Raw genomic sequence first — 14,727 nt, 5'->3', positions numbered from 1 at the left:
TGTGACCCGCATATGACGGAAAGACGTAAGGAAGTTTGGAAACTTATTAGATGAGTCTTAATCGTAATCCAGACAACATTCGGAACCACTGCGACTATATGAAATTCCAGTTCTAACCATGTCTCAAACATTGAAATCGGCTCAGAAAATTGCGATTAATTATTATGTTTGATTTTTGATTCGACTCAACGCGCACAGTGGACCGTGCTAACTTTTCTTCTGGAAAAAAAGTGTAACAATTTAGTTTTTTTAAATTTCACTTGTGTACTTGTATTCCACTCATGTGTGTGTTAGACACCCAGGATATTTATCTCAAGAGCACAGTTTACACAGAAACGGAGAGCGGAAACAATAAGATGTTTCTTGCGGCCTGACAGTGATGGATGGGAGACAGTTAATTTACCTTATTGCTCCCAATCCTGTAAGAACTGGATCCAAGGCCGCTAAACTTTTATTGCTAACTCTGATTGATGCACTTGGGTCATCGGTTTTGTATTTAATCATGCTCATTGAAAAATTTATTTTGGTCTCTGAGCCAGCGAATTAAGTAAACTTATTGAGTAATATCAAACATTTACTCATGTAATGAAAAACATGATCAGTTGCTATTAATTAAAATATGATTAATAACCGTTATTTTACGTGGCGAAAATAAATGATATATATATTTTTTAAAATATATTGGAAAATATGTACAAATGGTGGTACTTAAAACATATTACATTCTCTACTGTCAACCATAAGACAGAACAGAGATAGCATTGTGTAAAATATATTTGTTTAAATTAATGATAATTGATCGATCGGACGCTCCCGATTGTTAATTTGAAATAAAATAATCACTGAAAAATATTGATATGAATTGATGAAATGATCTTCGATTGCACGAGAATTGGGTACCAGGTATCCGATATTGTAATACTGCAAATGTAAACTCCGACAGCCCAGTTTCATGGTTATTCATGAACTATTAACGACTGTACAGTGTTGATAGCTCAATTAACGTAGCTTCAGAAATCTACATCGTTTTAATCAACCCAAGGTTGATATGATACAAATACATAGGTCCATAACTAAGTATTACAATAAGTTTTTTCGTGTATTGATTTGTTTTCATAAACGAAATTAGAATATTTTTGTTTGTTGTCGATTTAACAGTTACGCATAAATGACAACTACAATAGCATAATCTTATAATAAGAGGGGGAAAATGAAAACAAATTTAACAAGCACTTGAACTGGAGATTTCAATTTCTATTATACCGTAAACATATAATGTTATTACATACTTAATATTTTGGAAAAATAAAATAAGCGTTCGATAAGAATTCTTATCGAACGCTTATTTTCCAAAGCCTTAGCCTTAGGGCTAAGTCCGTGATTTCGGCTAAAGGGGCAAACTCAACAAGTGCTGGCTGACGACAGGCATGATATGTGTGCCAATGGACGGACAACTGGATGCTGAAAGTGCGAAGTGGAAGACAAAATGTTAGAAAAGCGGGTCTTCGGCTCCGACACTATATGGCGGCGGAGGAAACTGGGAAAACATAAATGAGAAGGTAATGTGCGAAAGCTTTTTTTGCCCACAGAAATAGTTTTAACCACGTAACCTCTTGGTTCTTAAAAGATCGTCGCATATATTTACTATACCTACGTAACTATGGAATGAAGACCTAACTTCTGCGGCCTACTTTGCTCGTAAAAACTTCTCGAGTTTCCAACTTTACTCAATTCGCTTCGGGACATGGATTTCTGTACGGATTATAACAAATGTGACATGACACTTATTGCCACAAGGTTAATATGGTTGACAATGATTTAAATAGACATATTTTTTTACTGTGCTCCAGTGAAGTGAATCTCGGTCAGGTCAAAACGGAAAAATTCAAACTTTCGTAAATCACACTCAACTGATGAGGAGGGAACGCTCAGTTGAGAGAAACAAGACAAACAAAATGAACTTGCTAGTGGTTTCCGCCTTATCACCACTAGAGTCCTTTCGTGGATGTTGTACCAGGCGACTAAGGGACATAAAGGTGTAACATCTGATAGACTAAACTGTACCTGACATAGAAAGGACAAAAAGTAGTCTTAGTAACAAAGTAAAGATCAAAGTTTAAGTATTGAGGGCAGCTGTAAATGATTGTCGTTAAAATGTAATGGTTGTGATTAATTTCCCTTTCTGGTCGTTAAATTTATCAATTAAAATATACAATGACGCATTATTATCTTCCTGAATGAAGGTTTACATTTGGCGAGTTACGTTTATGTGATTGCGAGATGAAGGCTAGTAGGTATCATGATAAAAAAATGGCATGAAAAGTGATTCAATTCAAACAGCATGTCATAAATAAAATATAATAATAAATAAATATATTAGGACAAATTACACAGATTGAGCTAGCCCCAAAGTAAGTTCGAGACTTGTGTTATGGGATACTAACTCAACGATACTATATTTTATAACAAATACATATATAGATAAACATCCAAGACCCGGGCCAATCAGAAAAAGATCATTTTCCGTCAGGACCAGACCGGGGATCGAACCCGGGACCTCACGGTTCAGAGGGGCAAGCACTGTACCACTGCGCCACCGAGGTCAACTGATTACACCATTGCCATTTGAAGCCTTTGAACTACACAGAACAGTCAGAAACTTGTAATTGGCTGTATTTCTTTTTTCAATTTAAGTTCTTCTTATTTTTATTAGCAGTAAGTTTTCCATAAATCAAAAATAAATAAATAACGAAGATTTGAACAGAACATACAAACAAGGTACCTAAGTTAAATAAAAGCTTGTAAAATAAATCCCGCAAAATCAACCACTGTGCACCGCATTATTTTCTTTATCTCCCTCACTGAATATTTTTGCATCGCTAAACCGGCATTATGACAAGATTTAAATTTCAACAAGATGCAAGCCGCTTGTAAATTGTAGCCAGATGTGGCTTTAAATTGGACTAAAATTCCTGTCTTTATGGCAAACTCATCAAAATCTAGTGCAAGCTTCCTTGACGTTGTCCAAATCAAATCATTTATTCAGAAATTAGACCTTCACAGACACTTTTTCACAGACACAGACACTTTTTCTACATGAAATAATATTATGAAAGCTACAAGCTACTATTAGCATATAGCAGTGTTAAGAACGACACTGTTGACATCTGCCCCACGTCCTACTATAGAGGACTTGAACAAGATCAAAGACAAAGCGTTCAGCGTCCACGTACTACCCGAATACCGCTTAAATAGTAATTCCGACTCGATAACAAGGTTAGAGGTTATGGGCCACTGAGTCATAACTCACATCTCCTGTCCGAATGTGTTAGTTGCTAACACTGATGTCAGATTTTATCCAAGTCGTCGAAAGGCATTTGACATGACTTTTATGACTACCGCATCTAGTGCCCAGTAATCGCGTACACGCTAGTACACGCTAGCTTGAACTTAAACTGTCAACCAGTGCGCAGGATTCCTCACGATGCTTTCCTTCACCGGAAGCAAGTGGTGGTCTTTTGTGTGGTATGAATAGGATTCGAACCTGGGACCTTTCGACCACAGGTCTGGTCTTAACCACTTGACCACCACCGCAATGCTTGAAAGCTAGTAAACTCGAGATGTTTTTATTTACTTTACAGTTGGAGGGTTTCTGTATTCTGGGAGCGAAAAAAAATATAGAATGTGCCTGCTGCTTCTCCTACCAACCAGATATGCTGGAAATATAATAAAAGACATTCATTAAAAAGTTACCTACATAAAAAAAAACAAGTTTAAAAACGTAACGAGTGGTGTTACGGAAAAATTAGTAAAAATAAACAAAATTGCGGAAAACGACCGAAGTGCTATTAATAATAATGAAATGAATTCGCGTTGAAGACCCTTCTCGGGTAATTTGGAGGGTCAGAGCCCTAATGCTGCGATTCCCAGCTGTACGCGGCCCTTGAACCACGATATCCGGCTCGAAGGACCTCTATTTGGTCCTTCGAGTCGGATATCTTCAAGTGAAAGAAGCAGTAGATATTGCTTTTATGGATTGGTGTATTTTTTATGCACATCGCATATCTTGGATATCAAACCTCGAAGTCTATAAAATAGAGAAAAATCTTTGATTAGACAATACATGTCCTTAGATAAACATATATATGTCTGTGGGTGTGGGTAAAGACGCGTTACGTGCGCTTATAGGTACGTATCTCGTTTCAGGAGACTAGTGTGAAAATCGACGATACCCGAAACGCATTGAGACCCGACTGTCCCATCAATTTCAACCAACAAACTGGATCCCATAGCCTTGTTGTTTAAGATACTTTTGGAACAATACAAATAAAAACATTATAAGAGTGGAAAAAAAAATGAATTACGTGCTACCTACGTTTACTCACGTCAAACTCTGCATAATTACGGTTATACAGAGTCCCTTTTTGTTTACGAGCCGCGTCGGGAACAAACAAAAGGTAACTTTTGTAATTACTACCGGGATATCAGATTAATTTTATCTTTCATTGAATATTAGGAGGTGCCGAGGAGATGCGTTCTCCTCTTTTGAAATTTTGCGGGAATGCCTCATACTTTCCTTACGTTCAAAGCTGTTGTCTTATGCTTGTTCCATAAAGCAAATAGTTCGTCAACCTTAGCGGTTTTGTCAAATATTGATGTTTTTTTTTCTCGATGTAAAAAAGCTAGCATACAATGTACCTACGCAAAATACGTTTGAGACTAAAAGTGTCAATCTGTGACGTAAACGCAGAAAGTAAGATTTGAAATATTATTCATGTGATTCTGATATATTGTCGTGGGAATTAATGATATTATTAATTCCCACGACAAAACTATATTGTATCTGTCGCGTCTGTCTGTATGAACGCGATAAACACAAAAACTACCGGACGGATTTATGTACATGGTTTTCGCCAATAGACAGTGAGATTCGTGTATAATTTATTATGATTTTACCCGAGCAAACCCGGGACGGGTTGCTATTTCCATCGCTTATTATTCAAATTGCCTTAATAGAAAAAAAAGCAATAGAACGGCCATATCCAACGCCATTGCTCAATCATACACTATTCACTCAATGAAAAGCCACTAACCACAATGACTACAAATTAATATTCAATTGCGTGAATTGTTAAGATTTCATGGTCGCTAACAGATGAGTTTAGGGCCAGGCGCAAACTAGGCGTTAACTAAATTTGACCCGCCCGAGCGTAAATCATCCTAACTAATATTATAAATGCGAAAGTAAGTTTGTCTGTTACCTCTGCGTTATTCTTGAATTTAAGAGAATGGAGAAGGACATAGGGAACTTTCATCCCGGAAAAAACTATTATTCCCGTGGGATTGCGCTAAATGCAAATAAAATAAACTTTATAAACTTTACAATAAAAACACTAGATGGCGCTGTGTGTATTTTAAATGCGCTATGGACATTTTATTTCATCTATCCCAATGCAATTTTAATACAAAGAAGAAAAGAGGCATTTAAGCGGACGTAGCCGCGGGTAAATAGCAAATAAAAGCTATTACTAAATATTTGTCTACGACTGGGCTTAAACAGGACGTAGACGTTTCACGTCTGGTCACGGAGGATATTAATTTTGCGAAGTTGCTAGGAGATTTTGATATAATTGTATGTCCATTTCATTCTCTCTTATCTGAGCGTTTTTCCGGTTCTTCCTCAGCTGTTGAGCGTCTGAGCCCAGGGTCCGCTTTCCTACATTTTTTTCTCCATTTCGCACGGTCGTCGGCATCCCTGGAGTTGTCAGACCATTGGCACGCATATCATACTTGACGACATCAAACCAGCACTTCTTGGGCTTGCCCCTGTCTATATCCTTTTCATTCTACCACTCCTAAACTTGCAAATAAAATATCAAGTTGAAATTTAAACTCGCAGAAAAGTGTCAAAGATTTAAAAAATTCAAAAGGTAGAACAATTGCTGCAATTTTAAAGTTCAAAAACTAAAAACAAGTTACAGAGTGATATAAATTTTCTCTAAGGAAATTACTGTACAGAATGTCTCGAGCAAACCTTGATATAAGGCTAAATTTTAAAAACCATTTGTAAAACTAGAAATGGTATCAATATGGAAATACGTAACTATTGCGAGGTCTTAAATAAGTGATTACTTACTAATCTTACAAATGTTAAAATTTGTGAGGATGTATGTGTATGTATTTGTTATCATTTCACGAAAAATCTACTGGACGGATTAATATGAAATTTAGTACACAGGTAGAATATAACCTGGAATAACACATAGGGTAATTTTATCCCGTAATTCCCAAGGGAGCAAAGTCCCGGGGCGTAGCTAGTATATTAAAACTGTAAGTGGGGTTTTGTCTGTCTGTACTTAGGATATATTAAAGAAAAATAATTAATTATGGTGGGTCTTTATACGGGATTATAATAGCAGCAAAAAAACATTTTTTTTAATTTTTTTTTTGTATACGTTAGTTCCCGAATCACGCAAAAAGTATTTCATGGAATTAGACGCGGTCTAACTTAAAATTTGATATAGGTTTCAATGGGATACGTTGCTTAGAAGCCGAGATATTGACAATAAATATGTTATGAGCGGACGCACGAAACAAACGCGGGCGAAGCCGCGAGCAAGATCTAGTAAGTGAATAAAACAAAATTAGACTTAATAAACAACGTCTCACATTTCTAGATAGTTCTCGGAACCAGAGTTCTAAATGTAGTCGTGTAAAGTCAGTTGCGCACCAAATTGCCCAGCCAGGACCTTTATAAAGCTGTAATAGAGGCGAATTTCCAATCAATTTTGACAATTTGACGTGTTATTCAAAGTACAAAACTGCAGGGACAAGAGATGGCATCCCAATGCATGTACAACTTGTAGTATTAATTGATATTATAATGACTACAGGCCTTGCTGATGACGTGGTGTTTCGAGAAGTAGCTCGCTTGTACAGTTATAGCACCACTGTGTATAGCACACAGAAATAGGAATATTGTTTGTTTGTAATAACTTTATTGCACGAAAATAAGTACATTAATCAAAATTAATACAAGAAAGATACATTGTACAACGGCGGACTTATCCCATGTAGGGATCTCTTACAGTCAACCGGCGATAGGTTGAGAGGACGTGTATACAGTAGCAGGCTAGCCAGAAGTAATAACGTACAACGAATATTGGTGATTACTACCGAAATTTCCGATTCAGTTAGCGTTTTTATTAATTTTTAGTTTCCGTACTTTATAACTCTTAGTGTCAGGTTCCTTATCCGTCTGTTTGTCCGTCTACCACGCTCTTTTATCAAGAACACTTATCAAGAACGCGTCAAGTGTTCTTAACAAAAAAGCATAGTAGGAAATCAAGTTGATGGTTTATACTAAAAACTCGAGTGTACGTCTCCTTTAGCTGTGTAAAATTCAAAATTGATCGCGTACCTATATCAAAATATATTAATCACTAGCTTTAGCCCCCGGGACCGCGTCAATTTCCCTCGGGAACATTTACTTTTCCGTAATGAAAGGTATCATATGTCCTTTTCCGTACTTCAAACTATACGAATGCAAAATGCAAATGCAAATACGAATGCAAAGAGGTAACAAAAAAACAAACGTACTTTCGCATTTATAATATTAGTTAGGATAAAGCATTTTTTTACACTTTCACAAGCCAATCAAAACCTATAGGGTACATAAAGTTACTCGGAAGAAAAATAACCTTCCCAATTCTTTCCTGTGCAGTGCAAAAAAAAAAACTCTAATCAAGGATTCTCGTGGAAAGAAACCCCAAACACATTTCCGCTATCAGGGGTATTGATAAAATTCCAAAAAAATACCTTCGACGTCAACAAAAATAGGGAGGAAACCGCACAAAAGCAGAGATGAGAGTCACTGGGACGTGCTCAAGTGCCGATACGTACGAAAGTTAGAATTCGGGCCAGAATTTGCATACCACCGAGATTTTTGTCATAGCCACTGATAAGTCAAAGGTAGACACGCAGCTTAACTTGCGAAACCACTGGACTGATTTCGATGAAAGTTTGGTATGCATGTAGTTAACAAAAACGACTTAATTGGCGATCATACAAAAACATTGCTACTGGAATTAGTAATCTGGCATGGTTAACACATTAATCACAAAAAATATTATACTTTCAGAAGTGACTATTCGACAAGACGAAGTTTAGACGGGTAAACAGCTAGTAGGTACATAATAATTATTCTTTCCACGCAATGGTTATACCAATCACAAGACTTACCATTTGATGGCAATTGGAAACGAGCCAAGGCGATTTCAATTCTCGCCTCTAAGCTTGTAGAAAACTGTCATCATATCTTTGAGCCTCTAAAAGGCAATAGGCAGATGCTAAATGATTCTCAATCTTGTAACGAAGATTTTAGTAGTTAATATCGAATGTCAAATAACAAAACCTCTTTGTCAATTGATGAAAACAAATAAAATGAGCGAGATCATTGGACGGACGTTACGTGTTTTCAAGGCCATTGGGTCAATCGACTCGTACAACCAGGTCCTAGAATTTCTAAACGCCAGAAACGGGCTATGGGACTATTTTGGAAAATTAATTTATGTGTGCGAGCTGCAAGATGATGACTGAAGACTTCTGGGGGGCTACCATGAAACAAATAACGTAGCACGTCATTGAGTAAACACGTTCTGCCTTTTTTTACACGATGCGTACACGATTGTAGAAGAGACAGCCATGTGTACGTTGATAACGTGCTAGTACGTGTTTGCATGTTTCATGGTAGGCCTTATGGCGCGGGAGCGGAGACTGCGGGTTTTTGTGAGGCTAATTTTAGGTCACAGAGCCTAATAAATAAATAATTTATATGTTTGATCTATTTGTTCTCTTGTCTATGACAAAAACCTCAACTTTTTCGCTCGCAAGTTGCACTCGACTAGCGCTCGTGTGGTGTATTATGGAGATTAGTAGGTGCACTATAAAGTTAAATTAAAATGATACGAATATAGTGCTCAAAAGCATTTAGCATTCGAATAAGAAATGTATGAATTTGAATGCATTTTTACTGAAAAATATCATACAGACAAATGACGTTAAATTTAAAATAAATAAAATGGACAACACTCAAGGGCACACATTAAGCACTAATCTTGTATCGCGACTGATGGACACAAACACAGAAACGGTCACACCCGAAACCGTAAACAAATATTAGTGATCATAGCTACAAATATTTGCTCGCATTGGGAATCGAAGCCAGGACCTCCTGATTAGCGGAAAGGCGTGGTGACCACTACGCCACGGAGATCGTTAAAATTCTTTTTCCTACACTGTGGATAACCATAGTGAACAGCAGTCTACCAAAAGCTGATATCTACAATCCTTTTACACGGTTTCAGGGTGAATGGTCCCCACGGGTTCATGATCATTGTTCGATTTATCGGCTTCAGTTCCCGGGAGAATTGAAACTGCCAGCTGATTTCAATGAATTTCATTTAGTCTGTCCGTCATTGGCTTTCATTTATATTACAATTGTTGAACTAGCTTTTGTCCGGAACTCTGCACACGGTAGCTTAGTTTTGACATAGGTTCATTAACTATAACTAATGCGAAAGTAAGTTTGTTTGTTACCTCTTCACGCTCTATCTACTCAACCAATCATTTAGTTTGAACTATGGAGAAGGACATGAGTAACTTTCATCCCGGAAAAATAACTATTCCCGTGGGAAAAATACGCGGGCGAAGCCGCGAGCAAATGCTGATAAACTATTAGGTATTCTAAAAATCCGCCAAGCAGTTTAGCCGTGAAAGTGTGACAAACAAACATAATTTTAGACATTCATAATGGACTATGGATGGATTCAATAACTGTATTTTTGAGGCGTGTGGTTCCCGCCCTAGAATAGGACCACTATTACTTTCCGAGTTCGTACGAGACGAGATATACAGTCTTGACAACTGATAAGCAATAGATTTCCCAACAAGGGTTGACGTCAGCGGTGACCGGTCATAATCTTAAAAAATTTAAGGCTAATTTGTTCGGAGCTCGGGTCTGGGGGTGTCCCAACGAAGAATTAAACCGAGACTGGAGAGCAAACAATTTTTTTTTAGAATTGCTCAACTTTTCCGGCGTAGAACACAATAATACCTACACAATCATAATCTTTGTACTTTACAATTTATTTCTGTTTTGTTTAAGAAATCAGTATTAACATCTACTAAACATTACCTGTGACATAATAGAGTAAGTACTATATAATCTATATTAGTCCTAGAAAAACTATCACCGCTAACCATCTAATATGTACCTTACCGCCTTAGCGTGTAGGTTGAGAATCGAGTGACAGATAAGAGTTTTTACGAGTAGGGAACCATATTTTTCGAGCCTGTCCTCAATCCTGGATCTTGGCAGAACGGTAATCTAGTTATTATGGTCGCAGTCAGCTATAATAAATGACATGTTATCTTGTCTAGGAAAATCGGTACACATAGACTGTGAATATTAATACTTATGTACATATAATACAACAAAAACTCCCGTTTTTTTTTTACATGTAAATAATCTACGCTCTTTTTCGAAATAGAAGGTTAAAATATTGTATTTTTGGGGAATTTTTGAACGACCTCGATGGCGCAGTGGTAAAGTGCTTGCCTCTGAACCGATAGGTCCCGGGTTCGATCCCCGGTCGGGTCATGATGGAAAATGATCTTTTTCTGATCGGCCCGTATGGCATCTTAGATGTTTATCCTATATATGTATTTGTTATAAAATATAGTATCGTTGAGTTAGTATCCCATAACACAAGTCGAACTTACTTTGGGGCTAGCTTAATCTGTGTCATTTGTCCTAATATATTTATACTTATTTATTTAATTCAAGAACAAAAATAGTATTACATTTTTTTCGTGTAAATGTGATCTCTGGTTAATCTGGGCGAATTTTAGCTTAGGCATAAATGGTACAAATATAGTATTTGTTGTACTTACTTATTTTTTCTACAATATTTTTACAATTGACTTAAATACTATACAATACTATATTATGTACTAAGTGCGGTTGGCAGCCCTAATTTTTACAGTACTTGGAGTAGGTTGCACCATCAACGTTGACCATTTGTCTAAACGTCGGCGGCGCGCCGGTTAAAATTAACGTCAAATTTGAGGTTGTAACTCATGGTGAGTATTGAATTTGGTATCAGTGCAAACCTACACATCAAAGTAAAACGAAATTAATTTCCTAGTTTATTTTCAGGCATGGCAACAACGATTATCTACTACTAAATGATTTTAATGAAACCTGACTGGGCGTCGTACCTACCTAGACAGGTCTCTTTTCATAGTCGTATTCCTCATGGCTGAGGGTCGTGGTCATTACGTGGAATGAAACACACACAATTTTCTTGGCATTATTAATGTGAGTGGTTTGCCATTGCCTTCTCCATTTCACTAACTAGTCAATAATAATCAACCAGTGTGCAGGTTTCCTCCCGAATTCACGATGTATTCCTTCACCAGAAGCAAGTGGTGGTCGATGACAACTACTATACATGAGTCAGATTGGTATACAATCTCATGTGGCACGAGTAGGATTCGAACCAGGGACCTTTCGATCCACAGGCGGGCGTCTCAACTATTATACACCACCACCGCTTAGAAAGGTCTAAGCAGTGGTCAAATAAATTATCTGCAGTCATCAAAATTATTAATACTAGCCTTCAGTCAAAAATGGCGGATTCTTATTTTTATTAGATAGATAATAATAATCTTTATTGAAATAACTTTTGGTTAAGTAATATAGTGCATTAAATAAAGAAAAAGTATATTAAATAAAGGTGCCTGAGCTAGAATAAATGAACCTGTATTTCAGGCGAAAGAAAATCAATAAAAATAGGATACATATATATATATATATATATAAATACAGCAGTGTAATTATGTGCTTAAAATAGCTATCAAAACATAATTAACTGGGTATCAATCAGTGGTAAAATGGCAAGCCTATAACGTTTTACTAGTTAGGTACTATAATCATACTATATGATAGCCGCGAAATACAGTTAACGATATACAAACAAAATATAGAGGTCGCACGGAAGATTACACAGCCAAACTTGCAAGTAGGTACCTATACTACTATTTTGTATAGGTAATATAATATTGTATAAACAAACTTACCTTTTACAAACGAAGCGCACAAAGCAGAGTCGCAGGTCCAAAAAACCAAGGTTCACGGACCACTTTCGATGGTACACATAATTTTATGAGTAATACCTACATCCAAGCCGAGCAACGGCAAAAACAGATTTTCTTGTTCTCAGATGAATCACCAAGAATGCACTTTGTTACACTTAAAAATACACACACAACAACACGCCGAACACACTAAACCAACACAATTTCAATCACAAAACGTGTTTAGATTACATTTTTTAACATTTTTCGATAGTATTCGAAGCAACACAAAGTTTTCGAAATAAAATCCACGCGACGCGGTAACGCTCCGTAAAACCCAGTAAATGACTGACCAACCAAGCGACGGGAAGCCGAACAAGTATAACCTCAACAAAAGCGAAAGAGCAAAACTCTGCGATAGCTCGAAACAACTGTTGCGCTCCGCAACTTGGCAAGGTTGCCGCGGCTTTAAACTATAAACAGTAGAAAAACTTTGTATACAGCTTACTCAACATTACCATACACAGTTCCCAGTTACGTACGATTGTTTTGGGTTCAAGAGTTAAATTATTATAGGTCTGTTCGTGTTTAAATCATAGTATTTTATATCAATAAACGAGTTTGTTTTCGTAAAAAGTCACGGCTCGCCACTAAAGCCGTCTCGGGCGATGACTTAATGTGTTGAATGAAGTTAGCAACCAACCGACCACTTTTTGCACTAAAACACTGACAACTTCATACCGTCGAAATTAGGGAGGGGACATTTTACCTGCGATATTTTAATAACGTTTAAAAAAATGTTAGCAGTGAATGAAAACTATTATTTTATGTGGATGGGACGACCTTGGTTGATGAAAGCATGTAATATTTATAATAAAATTATAGTCATTTTGTGACACGAACTAATACAAAATTCTGTTGTTCACAGAGACTTAAGCACAATAAAAAACATGTTTGTTGCTTTTCTTTTACTTTTTAAGTAGTCATGCGTTCCGTAGTGTTAAATATTTCAATGTATGTATACATTTTAGGTAAGTAACTACGTGTAGATGCTGCAAGGATTATTAAATGTACAAAATTACACAGACCAGCTTACAAGTGTGCCTAAAATAATTGTTATAACTTCAAATTGAGGTACAATCAATATTTAAAAAAAAAAAATATAAATAAATAATAACATTAATATGAGTACAATCGTAGATTATATTCCAACATTCTTTAGAATATTTAGTTTGCAACGATGGAAAATGCAGGCTTGTAATCTTGTTACGATAATATAGTCTTATCAACTTAACAAATGCCAATAACTCATTTACCTGCACTGCACCTAAAGCATTGTTCTTTAGTCAATTTTCTATTGTTAGTTTCTCTTTTATTATATTTTAAAATCTTATAATAATGTTATCATATAAGTTAGAGATTAGTTAGGGATGGAAAGTTATGGTTTAAAAGTATCCTACGTGTACTTTTTACTATACTCTAATACCTTTTATCCCATAATTCTCACAGGAGCACAATAACAGGCCTGATATTGTCTGTTTACTTCCATACTAATATTATGAATGCGAAAGTCTGTATGTTTTTCACAGTATCACCGTTGCACTGTTCAAATTTTCTGTCGGCATAGGCCTAACTCTTTTCTTTCAGGATATGCCATTCGGAAGTTAGTTTTTAACTCCGAGAAATATTATTGACCAAGCGAGCGAAGAGAGCGAGGTCTACAAATCAACTTGGGACAAAAATTACTTTTTTTTGTGACATTTAAGAGGCATGTAGGGTCTGTCAATGGAATTTTTAAGTTCGTGGGGCATCAAAATCGGTTAAGTAGTTTTTGAAATATTCACAATTTTGTAAAAACTCATCGAAAATTTATTGTGTTCGTGAGTTCTAAGTTCGCTGTGAACCACTAGTGTAATTTAAAATTTAACTTGAAAAAGTGTCTGTGAAGGTCTTATTTCTAACAAATGATTTGACGAATATAGGTACAATAAATTTGGGCTTGTTTGACGAGCTGTATATTGTAAATTCATCGTATCCTCATCAGTCATTTGCTAAATAACAGTAGTGAGTGATGAGGACGAGGAGAGAGATATCTCAGTCTTAACAACTTTAGGGTTTATTCAATTAAATATGCAATATGTCTAGGATCTGTCTATATACACTCTCTATTTCATCCCATATTTATTTATATTATATATTATTTGGGTATATATAGTTTTATAAATTAATATTGATGTAGTACATATAAATATTTTGTTATTTTCTCCAAAACGATCTATTTAGAGTTAGTCCTGTACAAAATTTCAGCAAAACCTGTTTAGAAAAGTAGATTTTTCGTGATTTAGTTATAACTAACAAACATCCTCACTCAGATGTATTCGCCACATTACGTTTAAAGTAGCGTGATTAATGATGATACAGGTAGCAAAACAACGGTTGGCATATTTAACATGTCACATCACTAATATATTTATGAAAAAATAAAATAAACATACCTATCTAACGCTCTCATTCCTAGCGCCATCTGTAATCGCTTACTGTAATCACAGGTTATTTAAAAATAAAATTACCTAAAACTTTTTTACAAAG

General features: G+C 36.0%; 1 protein-coding gene across 4 annotated transcripts in view; it reads right to left on the bottom strand.

The window, feature by feature from the left end:
• Positions 1–12,787, bottom strand: part of LOC128678572 (uncharacterized) — a 164,775-nt gene extending 151,988 nt beyond the window's left edge. For all 4 annotated transcript variants that reach the window (XM_053760178.2, XM_053760179.2, XM_053760177.2 and 1 more), the window contains exon 1: positions 12,142–12,787. The gene's annotated coding sequence lies outside the window, so the exon portion shown is untranslated. The remainder of the gene's footprint in view (positions 1–12,141) is intronic.
• Between the last annotated feature and the right edge of the window lie 1,940 nt (positions 12,788–14,727).

Source organism: Plodia interpunctella, chromosome 20 (assembly GCF_027563975.2).
Source record: "Plodia interpunctella isolate USDA-ARS_2022_Savannah chromosome 20, ilPloInte3.2, whole genome shotgun sequence".
Taxonomy (NCBI): domain Eukaryota; kingdom Metazoa; phylum Arthropoda; class Insecta; order Lepidoptera; family Pyralidae; genus Plodia; species Plodia interpunctella.
This window is presented reverse-complemented; position numbering and strand designations above follow the sequence as displayed.